Source organism: Coenobita brevimanus, chromosome 67 (assembly GCF_032717465.1).
Source record: "Coenobita brevimanus isolate Jiangsu-jjx chromosome 67, ASM3271746v2, whole genome shotgun sequence".
Taxonomy (NCBI): domain Eukaryota; kingdom Metazoa; phylum Arthropoda; class Malacostraca; order Decapoda; family Coenobitidae; genus Coenobita; species Coenobita brevimanus.
The window spans coordinates 9,619,491-9,634,166 of NC_137020.1; the positions used below are offsets into that span (position 1 = coordinate 9,619,491).

Sequence of the window (14,676 nt, forward strand, 5' to 3'; positions counted from 1 at the left end):
CCGACGCCGATCATGGGTAATCATATAATTCGGGTTAACTGGTTACAAGGCTTTATTTAATGATTTAACTTTATTTAAGTGCTTACAAGTACAGTACATACGAGAACAGTAAATATTTAACTTACAATTACTGTACAGTACTGTGGAAAAAACGAACAAATAAAAAAGGCAATATTCTGACGCCTATCAGGTAAACTGGTTATAAGACTTTATTTCTTGCTTTAACGTTATTTAATAGTACTTTAAGTTGCACATAAACTTACCAGAACAGTACAGTACTGTAAATATTTAACTTACAAATACTGTGCTACTGTACTCAGGAATGTCTCACTCACTGAATAATTTCCCGCCTAGATCGTCACATAATCAAAACAAACCGCGTGTTGCGGTGACGTTCGAGGATTTGATCTTTCAAAGGCCTCTCCTGCGTTAATTTGTAGTTTTCATGATGGTTTTTTAATCTTACGTTGTCTTATATGTATCCCAGCCCTTACCGTGTATAATTGCGAGCGGTGACGTTCGAGGATTTGATCTTTCAAAGGCCTCTCCTGCGTTAATTTGTAGTTTTCATGATGTTTTTTTAATCTTACGTTGTCTTATATGTATCCCAGCCCTTACCGTGTATAACTGAGAGCGCGTTCCGTGAGATCGTGTTCCGTGCGAGTTACCTGTATACAGTATATGGCCATGTGGAGAGAATGGAGGGTGAAAGACTGATGAAGAGAGTGTATGTGAGTGAGGTGGAGGGGGGGAAGAGGGAGGGGGAGGCCGAGGATGAGATGGAGGGATGGGGTGGAGAGGTATATGAGAGAGGGGGGTGTGAGTTGGGAGCAGGGCAGTGAAATGGCGGGGGACAGGACGACTTGGAGGCGATTTGTTTGTGGCCACCCCAAACGGGATTGAGGCGTCTGGCAATAGATATATATATATATATATATACATATATACACTCATCCCTCGGCTATCAAGCCCAACTGGTCGCGCTAGAGCTGCGCTATAGCCGAAAGCGTGATAGCCGAACTGAAGAACTTACGGTAATAATTCTAACTGGTGCCACTACCTCAATATTTACCCCAAGATGCCCTTTTTGTACCACATATTAACATATAATAGTCTAAAAATGAGCATGCAAATTAGAAACAAACCAAGGTTAATAAAAAACAGAGCTTAATATCCCTATTTATTCAACTTTTGGGGGATGTTGAGTGGCTTGGGTGGGATAGAGGGGTTACAATGCTCGGTTGGAGTCTACTGACCACCTCTTTGACGTTCTATCTCAAGGAAATTCTCAGCAAACCCATGAAATTCCTCCTCCTCATCATCATCATCAAAGTCCAGGAGGGCAAGTGCTGGCTGACGGTCCTGGTTTGAAGATCCTGGTTGTGGGTCCGGTTGTGCCTGTGTCCGACGGCATAGGAAACCGGTTATTTGCCGTTGCTGTAGAGAGTTGATGTGAGCAGGGTATTGCTCTTCGTATCCTGCCAGTGCCTGAGTAATTAAGGAACACCTTGCCTCACTGTTAATGGTGGAATCTTGTTCAAGCAGGTGTCATAGCTGGCCACCCAAGTCAATGACCTTTTTTATATCGTTTATGCACAGTCCCTCGGTACGCAGCACATCACCATCACCTTCCTCCTCCTCCTCCTCTCCTGCACTGTTCTCATCTTGTGTCATTTCCTCTTTCACGATATCAGCAGCAGAAACTGGGGCTGGTCGTATTATTTCACGAATATCTTCGTCAGTTGTATCCCCAAAACCAGCTCCAGGAATCTGCCGTGCCTCCTCAGCAGCTGCCTCAACCTCTGCCTGAACCGACTGAGGCTCACCAGGTGCAGACCCGCGACGGTGCTCAGGTAAACCTTCCAAAAGATTCCGCCAAGCGTGACGAATTGTTGCCTGGGTTACGTTATCCCAACATTGAACCATCAGATTAACAGCCTGCTTGACACTGAACCGCTTCCAATAGTTTATAACCCTCTGCTCAGCAACGGTGTCTCCTTGCAATTGATCATCCTCATTTTCATCCTCACTGTTGTTGACCAGTTGCTGGATTAACTGTGTGTCCTCAGTTGCTTCCCTCATCGTTCTAAACTGACGCCTGGAGTATGCAGCCTTCAGGACTGAAATAACTTCTTGGTCGAGGGGCTGGATCAGTGAGGTGGTATTCGGTGGGAGGAATTCCACTTTAACATTGGGGTGTGCAGTCCTCAGAAGAGGTGAGTGTCCAGGGGCATTATCCATCACCAGCAGAATGTTAAACCTGATGTTATTTTTCTTGCAATGCTCCTCAACTTGCGAGATAAATGCCTCCTTCAGCCAATCCAGGGACAGTTTGGCAGACATGTACCCCTTCTTTGAAGTCATCCATGTCACATTGAGCTTCTTCATGTTATAACCTTTATAGGCTTTGTGCAGAACCGTCGGCTTCAGGCGACACGTCCCAGAGGCGTTCATGGCCAGCACCAAGGTGAATTGTTCCTTGAGTGCTTTCCTCCCACGAATTTTCGCTGACTTGGTGGTGATGAACGTCCTCCGTGGCAACGTTTTCCAATAGAAATTGGTTTCATCCATGTTATAAATTTGTTCTGGTGTATGCTGGCCCTCCTCAATTGTTCTTAATAGTTTCTGGGTATTCACGTGCAGCTGCATTGTCGGCACTTGCCACTTCACCAGATATTTTCACACTTTTAATTTTGTGCCTTGCCATATACTTGTCTACCCAACCTTTTGAAGCCATAAAAACTGGAGGTTGTCTCACGTCTAACTTCTTAGCGAGGTCCACATAAATTTCCTTGGCAGTGTTCATGATTTCACGTGTGTTCACAGCAATAGTTCTCCTTGCCTGTCGATCCATATATCACTACATCAAGTGAGTGGATGATGGTCGCCACCACCTACCACTCGTATATATATATATATATATATATATACTAAATATATATATATATATATATATATATATATATATATATATATACTAAATATATATATATATATATATATATATATATATATATATATATAAAATATATATATATATATATATATATATATATATATATATATACAGTAGAACCTCTCTCATTCGGACTATATGGGGGGAAGGGTTGTCCGAATTAGCAGATTGTCCGGACCATCAGGGTAATCTTCAGTTCATACCAAACTCTATCTACATGTGGTATGTTTGTTAATTATTAACATATGTGGCATATGTCAACCCTACGTAACTGCAAAAGATGAAAGGATACTGGTACTAAAATAACAAAACTAATCATGTACGATAGTTTTGTATTGCATAATTTACAGGTAAGGCCATGACAAGAAACTAGCCTACATTTTAAATTGCAGTAAGTGACTAAGGCCCGTGTAGGCAAAAAAATAAATTAATTAATTAACCAATATTTGGAATAAAAATAAAACTTATGTAGGCATAAAATACACTGTCATCTTTGGCATATTGATAACACTCATATGGGCAAGAAGCTAATGTCTGATGTACAAGTAAAGCAAATTTAAGTACAAAAAATAACCTACAGTAATCACTAAACACTGCAGAATATTCTGACCCATTTTTGTGTAAGCAAACTCCTCCTTTTAACACCTTTATTCATTACAGAAGCTACACTTGCATTAAGGGGCATGGTGAGTAGGATTAACTTTTGAAATACAGTGTAAAAATATTAATGGTTGGTGAACTAGTTGATGGAACGAATGCTAGCATGTGTTTAAACAGGTGCCCATGTAGCGACCTAGCGTGATCCGAGACTAAATGAATGACAATCGCTTTCCGCGCCGATACTGAAAATGCCTTTAGAATTACTTTCAACATATTTTTGGAGCTTATTATTTTTAAATTTTGTCCGGATTAACAGAAATCCGGATTAAAGGGGTCCGGACTAAAGAGGTTCTACTGTGTGTATATATATATATATATATATATACCGTATATACAGGTAACTGGCACGGAACACGTGGGTTTCGTTCCTACCGTGCCGTGTTAGGCGCGAAATCGAGTACTGTATATTTAAACTACTCCGTATTTTGCTCCCTAGACCCCCCAAATGTGTTGTTTTGCTGTTAACTGTCACTGGTAATCACTAGAAAGCACTTTAAGTGGTTAGAAGGTTTATTTAATGTTATAACTCACAAATACAATACTCCAGAGCAAAACTTCAACACACAAATACTGTACGTAAACACAAGGAAACATTCCGACGCCGATCATAGGTAATCATATAAATCAGGTTAACTGGTACCAGTGCTTTAACTTACAAGTACATACCAGAACAGTATTTAACTTAGAAATGTAGTGCTGTGATATCGAATGATTTCAGTACATAATCTGTTAGGAATGGCTGGAAAAAAAAAAATGTTATGAATACATTTTCACCTTTTTGATATATGTTTATGGTAGTTTCGAGTTATTTTTTACGTTATCGTTGTGCCCATGCTTGGAAAAGGGAGCGACAGAGTTGAATTTTCAGTCCTAACTGAGAAAACTGCACATCCTCCAAGGCTAGACTCTGCCACGGGAGAATAAAGTGGAGGGTCAGTCCGATTAGCAATAAGGAAGGTGTGTCACAACTTCCAGCTCCCACACCGCGAGAATGGCTAAGAATAGAATCGTAATGCAGTTTCAGAAATAACAATGTCTAATTATTACGAATACAGATACAAAGCAGAAATAAATACATTTACAGACGGGGAAAACGTACTTCTTCCGTCATAACATGTTCATCTTTCTGTTTACGTTCATCTTTATCATTTTACCTTGTTATTTTCGCAATATATATTGCTGTCTCGTAAACAGGGTGGTTGATTGCGTTTTGCAAGGGAGGAAAAAGGTTGTATTTTCTGTCTGGGTCGAGATAATGGGTGTAACTATATGTGGTTAGGCATAGCCATGAGCGAAAAAAATCGTACATCCACTCCTCACGATAGCAGGTGGTGAACTGACAAATGATACATGAGAGGGTGAAGTCAAGGTCAGTCTCATGTCCCAGATTTTCGTTCACTTCCCGAAAGTATTCACAGTTTTCTACAAGTTGCAATGCATCAAATGATCCAAACCATTACAGCAAACCTGAGCAAATAGGTAAAGATACCAAGACAAAAATGTATTTTTCTCTTATTATAAGTCTTTAATGAACAAACAAAAATGGCAATATTCCGACGTCGATCATGGGTAATCATATAAATCAGGTTAACTGGTTACAAGGCTATATTTAATGATTTAATTGCTTACAAGTACATACCAGAACAGTAAATATTAAACTTATAAATACAGTACTGTAGAAAAGCAGTACAGTAAGAGTTTAACGAACAAACAAAAAAGGCAATATTCCGACACCGATCATGGGTAATCATATAATTCGGGTTAACTGGTTACAAGGCTTTATTCAATTATTTAACTTTATTTAAGTGCTTACAAGTACAGTACATACGAGAACAGTAAATATTTAACTTACAATTACTGTACAGTACTGTGGAAAAAACGAACAAATAAAAAAGGCAATATTCTGACGCCTATCAGGTAAACTGGTTATAAGACTTTATTTCTTGCTTTAACGTTATTTAATAGTACTTTAAGTTGCACATAAACTTACCAGAACAGTACAGTACTGTAAATATTTAACTTACAAATACTGTGCTACTGTACTCGGGAATGTCTCACTCACTGAATAATTTCCCGCCTAGATCGTCACGTAATCAAAACAAACCGCGCGCTGCGGTGACGTTCGAGGATTTGATCTTTCAAAGGCCTCTCCTGCGTTAATTTGTAGTTTTCATAATGGTTTTTAAATCTTACGTTGTCTTATATGTATCCCAGCCCTTACCGTGTATAATTGCGAGCGCGTTCCGTGAGATCATGTTCCGTGCGAGATACCTGTATACAGTATATAAATCCGTAGTATTTTATTTAAATCAGATTTTTAAATTAAAATTAATTGTTTTACTTAACCGGATTTTTTTAAATTAAATGGCCATACCACGTTGAGTACACCGCTTCCCGTCCGATCAGCGAAGTTAAGCAACGTTGGGTCTGGTTAGCACTTGGATGGGTGACCGCCTGGGAACACTGGATGCTGTTGGCATAACGTTCTCCCTACGTGTCAAGTGGGGTTGGTGGAGGATTAGTGCCCCTCCCTGTAAAACAATTAACTCTAAGCCTTGGCCACCCCGTTTGGGATACATGGCGTCTGGCAATGAATGAATGAATGAAAATCTATTTTTTTCACTTTTATGAAGATTTATTTTTTTGTACTAAGCCTTTATCAATGTCAAATGAAATAATATTTTGGTATCATACATTTATTACTCCAAAGTTGCTATACAAGTTGAAAAGACCTGATGCATTAAAGGCTTTCCTACCCCCTGGGGGTAGGGGGGTTTTCAAGAATACTCCCCCAGTATCCCTGCTTGTCGTAAAAGGCGACTAAAAGGGTTGGCGGAGGGTTAGTGCCCCTCCCCGGAAAACAACTAACTAAAAAAAAAACAAAAAGCCTCGGACAAGGACTGACCAAACGATGACGACCCAGGACCGGACAAAGGACTTGGTAATGAGTACATGGAATGTAAAAGGAGCGAATGATGAGGTGAAAGAGAGAGAGATTGTCCAGGTGCTTGAGGGTGCGAAAGTGGGTGTACGTGGAATAACTGAAACAAAATGGAGAGGAGAAAGTGTGAGAGAATGGGAGTATGGATGGGGTATATGTGCAGGAGTAGATGAGAATGAGAGGGCAAAGGAAGGAATGTGTATAGTTGTGAGTAAAAGATGGAAGAAGAGCATAAGACAGTATGGATCAGTTGGGTCAAGGATTGTGTGGGTAAAGTTGAAAGTTGGCATACAAATGTGGGCGATTGTGTGTGTGTATGCGCCAACGCAAGATCGTGCTAGAAGAGTGAGAGAAGAGTTCTGGACAAATGTGGAAGTGTGCATGGAAAAGTTTGGAAGGAATGAGAGAGTGTTTTTGATTGGTGATATGAATGGTAAAGTTGGTAATGTGAAGGTGGATGGAATAGTTGGTGAGTGGGGTGTGCCTGCCGAGATAGATGAGAATGGGAGTGCGTTAGTGGACATTTGTGCTGGGAGGGGGTTGGTGATAGCCAATACCCTCTTCAGGCATAAAATGATCCACAGGTATACATGGCGAGTGATGAGAAGGATGGGTGGTGAACTGAATGAAAGAAAGGCAATGATTGATTATGTGTGTGTGGATGAAAGGATGAGAAGATGTGTAAAGGATGCAAGAGTGTATAGAGGTTGGGGGAGTGGACTTTCTGACCACTACTTGGTGGTGGCCAGAATTAGAATGCAAGTGAGATGGAGGAATAGAAGAAGGGAAAGACGAGAGGAAGGAGTAGTTGCAAGGAGAGTGGAAAGGTTACAAGAGGATGAGAAAAAGGCAGAGTATAAGAGAGAAGTGGAGGAACGATTGGGCAAATATGAATTGGAGCAGATGGGAGACGTGGAAGGTCTGTGTAAGATATTTACAGAAGAAATATGTGCAGCATGTGATGTCGTGTGTGGAAGGAAGAGAAGGCGGAGGGGGGTGCAAGGAACAGCGTGGCGGACTGAAGAGGTGAAACAGGCTGTGGCACAAAAGAAGAAAGCATACAATGAATTGGTGAGAAATAGGGGCTTGGAAGAAGTTGAGAGGCGGAAGAGAGAGTTATATGTGGAAAGGAAGAGAGAGGTGAAAAGATTAGTAAGAGAGAGTAAGAAGAGAGTGGATGAGGAATTTGGAAGGAAATTGAGTGTAAAGTGGAGGGACTGTAAGAAAATGTTCTGGAGAGAAGTGAAAAGAGTAAGACAGGGTGGAAGTGAAGTTAGCTGGGGAGTGAAAGATAAAAATGGTAGATTACTAGTGGAGAAGGGAGAAAAAGTGAACAGATGGAGAGAACACTTTAAGGAATTGTTGAACATAGAGGATGGAAGTAATGCGAGTATAAGTGGCTGGGGAATGGCTGGGAGAAGGAGGGAGGTGAGAAGACAGGAAGAAATCAGTAGGATAGAAGTTGTGGAAGCAATGAAGAAAGTTAAATCGGGGAAAGCCCCAGGAATTGATGGAGTGTGTGGTGAAATGCTGAAGCATGGGGGAGAGATAGTAGTAGAATGGATGTGGAAGATGTGCAGATTTGCCTGGGAGGAAGGTAGAGTCCCGGAGGATTGGAAGTCAGGTATAATTATTCCCTTGTACAAAGGAAAAGGGGAAAAAGAAGTGTGTGGTAATCATAGGGGCATTTGTCTTCTTAGTATAATAGGAAAAGTGTATGGTAGGATACTTATAGACAGAGTTAGAGAAAGAACAGAGAAATTAGTTGGAGAAGAACAGGGAGGCTTTAGGAAGGGAAGAGGTTGTGTAGATCAGATATTCATTCTTAGATCTTTAGTGGAAAAGTTTCTAGAGAAGGGAAAGAAGTTGTATGCGGCTTTCATGGATTTGGAGAAAGCATATGACAGGGTGGATAGACAAGGATTGTGGAAAGTGTTAAGAATATATGGAGTAGATGGGAAGTTGTTGAATGTTGTGAAAAGTATGTACGATGGTGCGAAGGCTGCAGTGCGTGTGGATGGTGAACTAAGTGAATTTTTCTCTTTGAAAGTTGGGTTGAAACAGGGATGTGTCATGTCTCCATGGTTGTTCAATCTGTACATGGATGGGGTAATAAAAGAGGTACAAGGTAGGGTAGTGGATGTTGGAGTGGCCCTGGTGAGAGAGGATAGTGTTTGGAAACTCCCTGTACTGTTGTTTGCAGATGATACTGTGTTGTTGAGTGAAGACGAAGGGGAGCTGCAAGGCTTGGTGGATGAGTTTGAGAGTGTGTGTAAGAAACGGAACCTAAAGGTGAATGTAGGGAAGAGTAAACTGATGGTCTTTGAGAGAGGTGAAGTTAGTGAATGTACAGTGAGGTTAGATGGTGAGGAATTGGAAAATGTGAGTACGTTTAAGTATTTGGGTAGTGTGATGAGTAAGGATGGAGGTTTGGAGGGTGAAGTGCTTGAAAGGGTACAGCAGGGAAGAAAGGTTGCTGGTTCCTTGAAAGCAATGATATGAAACAGGGAAGTGAGCATGGAAGTGAAAAAGTTACTACATGACAGTATTGTGATACCAACTCTAACGTACGGAAGTGACGCTTGGACATTGTTGGAAGGACACAAGTCAAGAGTGAAAGCAGTGGAAATGAGTTATTTAAGAGGAGCCTGTGGAGTCACGTGGAGAGACAGGCTGACGAATGAGGATATAAAGGAGCATTGTGGTGTGGATGTGGATGTGATAGGAAGCGTTATGAGGAACACACTGAGGTGGTTTGGCCATGTGGAGAGGATGGAGGGTGAAAGACTGACGAAGAGAGTGTATGTGAGTGAGGTGGAGGGGGGAAGAGGGAGGGGGAGGCCGAGGATGAGATGGAGGGACGGGGTGGAGAGGTATATGAGAGAGGGGGGTGTGAGTTGGGAGCAGGGCAGTGAAATGGCGGGGGACAGGGCGACTTGGAAGCGATTTGTTTGTGGCCACCCCAAACGGGATTGAGGCGTCTGGCAATAGATAGATAGATAGACTAACCGGATCATTTACTGTTATCATTAAAGAGCCTTCTTTCCTCTGTTTTATTAATGTTTGCTTTGTAACAAAAGGCAATCACTGGTGCCTCACTTGATCAAGACCAGTACAGGAAGAGTACAGGCCAAGCAGACTTGAGGCATCTGTACAATACACATCCATCACATTCTCTGTCCTCATCATTTTTACTGTATTTATATTTTTAAAAAATTCATTTTGATTTAAATCATGATTTTTTCACTCTGATTTAAATTGATTTAAATCACAACATCCCTGGTGAAAAGTGTTAATGTTGGTGTAGGGGAGTGAGAGGTAGACCAAAAAAGACCTGGGATGAGGTCATTTAGTGACCTAAGGGTTAAGGGACTAAATAGGGAAGCTGCCAGAGATCAAGCAGCATGGACAGCTGCCATTAGGTGACCAAGGCCGATACATGCATGCATTTTGGAGCCTTCAAAAACAAAAACAAAACAAAAATTATAGCAGATTATGAAGGATATGATGAACAGGTGTTTCATAACTAAGTTATGTTGTAACCGTTCCTCAGCCAGAATGAATGCAGCGCCACCCAGTCACACAAGTACAGTAAGCCCTCATTTATCTAGACATAATAGAGCCAAAGGCATGTCCAGATAATGAACACTATTCACCTACCATACCCAGACCCTACCTATACCCACATCCTACCTACACCTAACCTATTTGTACGGTACCAATGCTTAATTTGGCAGTGTTTTCCGGTCATTCAGGCATATTTAGACATCAAAGCACATGTAGGAATATGATAAGTAATGCTGAACACTAAGAAAACCATGCAGAAAAAACACTGAAAACCAAAAAACATCCTACCTAAACACTACTGTATGTACAGTACCCCTAATTATTTTGGCAATGTTTTCTGCTCATTAAGCCATATTTTGACATCAAAACATAGAAAGGATTATCTTAAATAATTTTCAGCACCAAGAAAACCATGCAAAAAAAAAACACTGAAAACAAAAAACACCCTACCTATACACTATGTACAGTACCCCTCCTATTTTTGGCACTGTTTTCAGGTTATTCTGTCATATTTTGACATCAAAACACACATGGGAATATCCTAAATAAACTACACCGAGGATACTATGAAAGAAACCTTAACTTACCTGCCAAAAAACATTCGGTTGGGGTACTTATCTCTCAGTGCACCGCAGACAGGCTTCTTAACCCTTAGATGCAGGAATGGGTCTGGGAGACCCAGTCAGTTTTTAAAAGTGTTCTTTTTCTCTTATTGTTTTACATCTGGCTATCATTTCCCAGCTATTCTCCTAAAATTTATTTATGTTTAACTGAGCAAAAAAAATGATGAAAAATATCTGTTACCAGAGAGGAAATAGAGGCATACTGACCTCTACCCCTAATTTCCAGAGCCTGAGTCCAGAAGACCCCAGTTTTCTATAGTGTGTTTCTCCTTCAACAATGATCAGGCTATGCATGCAGCTTGCGTGAATGTTAGCGTACTTGGCACCAATATGCTTGTGATATGTGTGAATGTTAGCTTGCTTGGCTATGCTTATAATTTAAGTGCATTTCCTTGACAAGAGTGATTGTTGTCAGTGTCATATGTTGTGAATGGGTTCATTCTCTTGACAGTAAGCACTGATGATTACTAGTAAATTAATAAATGCACTTATGAGTAGTATTGGATGACAATGGAGTGTCTCCTTGCATACAGAATGTCGAAACAGTTACGTTTAGGTGCAGTTTGTTTCAAACTGCCGTAAATCACATAGCTCAAGTGACTGTGTGACTGTAGATGAGCAGCTGATGCCTTTTAGGGGGAATGCAAGTTCCTTCAACATATGCCAAGTAAGCCCGCAAAATATGGTATAAAGATTTTCTGGCTTCGTGACTCAAGAAAATACTATCCCTTTGATGGGACTGTCTACACTGGAGACAACCTGGTGAAGAGGTTATGAGAAATCTATAGTCTCACCAATCTAAAACCAAGGTTTGGGTGGAGTCCAGCCAGGGATTTCCCGGCGTACAGCGTTGCCTTGTTTCCTACACTCTGATTGGCTAGTGGCTGACCTGACACCGTTAGAGTTCGCCGCTCATGTGCGTGTGTGTGTGTGTGTGTGTGTGTTTGTGTATGACTTCACCCACTTCTGTGTGTGTGTGTGTGTGTGTGTGTGTGTTTGTGTATGACTTCACCCACTTCTGTGTGTGTGTGTGTGTGTTTGTGTAGTGTGTGTGTGTGAAGACAAACTAATTTAAGTTATAAATATAACCAAAATAATGAATTTAAAAATCGCATTCTCACTCTCTCATATGATTTATGATTCCCAGTATGGGCCTGGATGTTGCAGCTCGTGAGGGTGTGTGTTTGTGTGTGTAAAGACAAACTAATTTAAGTTATAAATATAACCAAAATAATGAATTTAAAAATCGCATTCTCTCTCTCTCATATGATTTATGATTCCCTGTATGGGCCTGGGCCCAGATTCTACAAACCGTCATAGCTAAGTCCGTCGTACATATCTAAACAAAATGGCGCATTTTAGACATAACTCCGTCAGAAACTCGTATGGTCGACCATAAACTCCTATGGACGACCATAATAAGACGCGGGATGGTATGTTCGGGTTCACCCTGTCTTAACGCCGCCTATGACCGTCAGAAGCGTGTCAACATGGCCGCACCACAGCAAGCAGATCCCCAGCTGAGAAATATTTTCCGAAGAAGGGACGTGCTTAACGAGCTCAGTGATGCTGAGCTTATCAAGAGATACCGGCTAGACAGGGACGGTATTTTGTAAGTCACCAATCTTGTGAGGGACGCCTTATCGAGTGACACCAAGAGGAGAAACCCACTCACCCCGGAGCTTAAGGTCATCATAACACTACGTTATCTTGCTACCGGAAAAATGCAAATGTGCAGCAGCGACGACCTCGGCCCATCACAACCCGCCATCAGCAGAGCCATCACCCAGACCATTGACGCCCTTGCAGACATAAACATTATCAAGCAGTTCATCAGTTTTCCCACCACCCAACAAGTTACTGAGGCGAACAAGGCAGACTTCTTCAACATCGCTAATTTCCCCGGGGTTATTGGTGCCATTGATGGGACACACATAAGGATTGTGGCACCGAAGGAGCAGGAAGACGTGTTTGTCAACCGCAAGGGATATCATAGTATTAATGTACAGGTAGTCTTCGATGCCAACTATCGAATATTGGATATCCTTGCAAAATGGCCTGGCTCAGTGCATGATGCACGTATTTTGAATGGCAGTGGAGTGGCAGTTTTGTTCGAGAGAGGACATGTGCCACCAAATAGTCACTTGCTGGGAGACAGTGGATATCCCAGCAAGCCATGGCTCCTGACACCATACTTGCGACCTCTGCCTGGACCTCAAGCACGCTATAATAGGTAAGTAGATGTTTTATATATTTATTTATTATATTTGTTATGTGCTCCCCAGTGAAGATTATGTTGAACGCGAGATCAGCTAATAATTTTGTAGTTTAGTTAGGTTTAGCAGACATTACCTGTTGGAATTGCCAAACTGAACCAATCACATCACATATCCATTATATACAGAGTTTGGGCTTTACAGTACTTGTAGGGCTAGCCCCAGCAGGTTAGGTTAATTATGGATGTCAAAAAATTATTAAATAATAAATAATTATATAAATATAATAAAATAATAATAATGGGATAGGTAAAGTTAAGACTGGTCGAAAAAATAATACTTTAGGTTAAAGTTAGTGTAAATATTAAATAAACCAGAAACAAATTATATAAATATATAACTCAACCTAACCCAGATGAACTGGTTATTGTCCCATTGCTGTCGATAGCAATGAACATTTTCTTTAACAAAACCCATAGTACATAAATTTAGTTTAGCCCCACAGGGCTTGTGGGGTTAGCCCAAGCAGGTTAGGTTTAGTTTATAGTAACCAGAAAAATTAATAAGGTGTGCTAACTTTCTTTGGACTTAAGAAAATATTTGTAATGTAGGTTAAGTATATTATAATAAATAATGATATGAATAAAAAAATAAAAATAAAAATATATTATAAAATTTAACCTAACCAAGTTTAGCCTAGCCAACAAAAAAATACTAATATGAAATTAGATGAAATTAATAAGGTAGGTTAAGTTTACACTAGTCAGACAGTGTTTTTGGTTAGGTTCAGAATAATTTTTAAAACATTTGAAATAAAAAACAAAACCTAAATTAACTGGTAAGTGTGCCATTGAATTCCATAGTAAGAAACATTTCCTTTTAATTAATCATCCACCTCTAAATCCATTACCAAACCTAACTAAAACTATCCAAACCTAAACAAAGTAAACACAATCAAATCCAACCTAAGTTAACCCAAAGTAATCCTGACAATGTTACCCAAAACCTAACTTAGGTTATTTCAATTCACCATCAGCAGTGCAATGCTGTCATAATCTAGAAAAACAAAAATCCCTGTTAGATTCTGCAAATATTTAAAGTACTCAACCTATACTGACTGACTGTATGAAATTATAGCCATTTCCTACATACACTCATAGATGCTACATACAGCTTAGGTATGGCAAGTAGTGAATTTACCAGTCGTTTTTGGTTCATAAGTACTTATCAATGACTGCCATTATCATTTGTATTTTCTTTTAGGGCCCACAAACGGACGCGGAGTGTTGTGGAACGGGGAATAGGACAGCTTAAACGCCGCTTTCATGTCCTACACAGCGAGGTCCGAGTACGTCCCCCTTTGAAGATTTGCAAGATGATACATGTATGCGGTATGCTCCACAACATCTGCAAGGACAGGAATATTCCCATTCCTCTCGATGATGCTCAACCTAATGTTGAAGAAGGTGATCCTGCCATAGCACAAGATGTGCAGGTTGTACCACCACTTCCAGCTGGTCACCAGAATGAAGGTCGCCGGTATCGAGATAAATTCTGCAACTTGCATTTCAAGTATGTTGGATATTTTGTACATGTACAGTTTTCTAACTGAATATGGCAAACATGCAGTTCTCAAGAACCTCCATTATTCTGTATCATTTTTATTATGAAACTACTTACTAATTAATTTGTTTTTCTTTCAAGCAACGAAGA

The 14,676-nt window shown here is 40.5% G+C and overlaps 1 pseudogene; it reads left to right on the forward strand.

The window, feature by feature from the left end:
• The first annotated feature begins 5,976 nt into the window (after nucleotides 1-5,976).
• On the forward strand, nucleotides 5,977-6,095 carry LOC145405707 (5S ribosomal RNA; annotated as a pseudogene).
• The last annotated feature ends 8,581 nt before the right edge of the window (nucleotides 6,096-14,676 follow it).